This window comes from Megalopta genalis, unplaced genomic scaffold (assembly GCF_051020955.1).
Source record: "Megalopta genalis isolate 19385.01 unplaced genomic scaffold, iyMegGena1_principal scaffold0197, whole genome shotgun sequence".
Classification (NCBI taxonomy): Eukaryota; Metazoa; Arthropoda; class Insecta; order Hymenoptera; family Halictidae; genus Megalopta; species Megalopta genalis.
In genome coordinates this window covers 2,501-5,000 of record NW_027476266.1, presented here as the reverse complement: position 1 = coordinate 5,000, position 2,500 = coordinate 2,501, and the positions used below count along the sequence as shown (strand labels likewise).

Genomic DNA, 2,500 nt, shown 5'->3' with positions numbered 1-2,500 from the left:
CATACAATATTCAATAGTGCACACAGCTCCTTGCGTGGCATTTGCCTAAGAGTCGATCGATCAATTCCGTCGGTGCCTGGAGCGGATTGTTTCATCCTGGTAAGTTGCTCGTGTATCTCGGTCGGTGATATCGGATTTGAAAGGTTGATATTACTATTGGTATCTGTTTTTCGCTTCTGAGGTTTCCATTCGACATCCTTGTGTTCAAATAGTTTAGAATAATATTCTTCAAATGATTCTATCGTCGGAGATTCTGTAATGTTGAGTGGGTTTCCGGTAATTATATGCTCAGCCAGTTGGGTTGGGTTTTTGTTATAGAGTTTTTGGAATCTGGCGTAATCAGTCGCTATCCTTTTAGCGCGGTTGCCTTTTCTTTTATTACTTTCATTGCATTTATTGCTATGCTTGTTCTTTTTACTGTTATTTTTATTCTTGTTTTCGTTCTGATAGTTATTTAATTTATTTTTATTATTTTTATCGTCTATTGTATTTATAACTCTGTTGTTGCTTGTATTGTTTTTATTGTATTTATTATTTTTATTTTGTTTATTGCTTTTATTATATTTATTTTTCTTGTTACTAGTTTTATGGGTTTTATCTACTGAGTTACTATTTTCATTGTATTCATCGGTTTCATCAGCGAGCGAAGCAACATATGATGTTAAGTTTTCTATGTATTGGTCCATCATTAACATAGTGTCTTCAGAAGGTGTGTTAGACAGGGCATTTTCAATAATTTCTGCCATGTGATGGCCTACTTGTACTTTAAGTTCAGCCAGGATGTTGCGTATATCATCGGGTATAGTTGTACTGTGCGGAGATGATGTCGCTTCGCGTGTGTCGATGTCTCCGCGCGCGCGAGGATCGTCACATCTGGTTAGCAGCACCCGCGGCACCAACGGGCAGGTACTCAAGATATTGGTCTGGCCCGCCTCGTCGAGGGCTTCACTGAGGTATGATTTGTATTTTTCTTTTTGTCTTAATTTTTTAATACCGTCAAAAGAGCGGCCGGATTTTTCTGATAGAATTTTAATTATTTCTTTTCCTAATAACTTTGCATTTTTAGTAATATCTATTTCATCGTGGGCTATTGCTCTGATCTCATCATCGGTATATTGAGCCCTCGAAGAAGCGAGGCGTTTATTGTGGAGATCGAGATCGGCGGTATTGTAGTTCTCGATGTGAGTCCTCCGTTGATGTTGGCGTAATCCGGCGTATGTCTCATACGTATTTTTACAGGTCTCACACGTATAACCATCGGCCTGCGGAGGAGGCGCATTACATCGCCTTTTGTGTTGGGCGGCGCTGGCAGCGGTACGAGCGCTCAGATCGGTCCTACAACTCGGGCATAAAAACGTATTGTCTAAATCGAGAGCCTTTTGAACAGCATGGTCGTCGTCGTTTGAACCCAACGAGCTATTTGCTCGCTGGGGAAGGGAATCCACCCTTGCTGTCGCCACTGCTTGGGACCGACAGCGTCCGAGGCTTGTTGTCTTATGTTTTGGTGCAATATATATTTGCCCCGAAGGGCATGAACTCGGAGGGCTGCAAACCCCGCGAGTCCATACGGCTTACGCCAATGGATCGGCCATCTCGTTAGCTCGGACCAGGCATACAAATGGTCCTTTTTCCGGCGCCACGTGACCTTGCCTAAGGGTCGGACGTGAGATTGGCCTTGGGTAGGGTTTCCAGACGACATGGCGAACGAAGATGTTCGGTTCGCCATGCCCTGACCCCGCTACCCCAGTCAGACCGGCACGTCGTGTCGCACAGAATTTAGCCGCAATGCACTGAATGGACAGGTCCAAACAATACATCACGTTACCGTCGGGAACCACGAGGAGGTACCTGTGCGACTAGGACGGGAGAGGCTAATGGACCTAACAAGAGGTCTATATTACGCATCACCGTCCCGCGGGAGGCCAAGGCACGGGACCGAGCTCGGATCCCAGCCACGAGAGCCGTTCACCTCGCCCAGGCCCGGCACGTCAGCCAGACCCGCTTCCCGACCAAGCCCGACACGCCCCGCTCCTCAGAGCCAATCCTTATCCCGAAGTTACGGATCCAATTTGCCGACTTCCCTTACCTACATTAATCTATCGACTAGAGGCTCTTTACCTTGGAGACCTGCTGCGGATATGGGTACGAACCGGCGCGACACCTCCACGTGGCCCTCTCCTGGATTTTCAAGGTCCGAGGGGATGATCCGGACACCGCCGCAACTGCGGTGCTCTTCGCGTTCCAAACCCTATCTCCCTGCTAGAGGTTTCCAGGGAACTCGAACGCTTATACAGAAAAGAAAACTCTCCCCGGATCTCCCGACGGCGTCTCCAGGTCATTTTGGGTTACCCCGACGAACACTCTTACGAGGGCCCGAATGGTATGCGGTTCCGCTGCCGGGTTCCGGAATAGAAACCGGATTCCCTTTCGCCCAATGGGTGTTTTTTGTGCATGTATATAATAACAAAATATGCTGCGATTTATATAATAATAAAAAAAT

At 46.8% G+C, this 2,500-nt stretch overlaps 1 pseudogene; it reads right to left on the bottom strand.

Annotated features, from left to right (window-relative positions):
- The window catches only part of LOC143262713 (large subunit ribosomal RNA), an 8,184-nt pseudogene that overhangs the window by 3,629 nt on the left and 2,055 nt on the right, over positions 1 to 2,500 (bottom strand).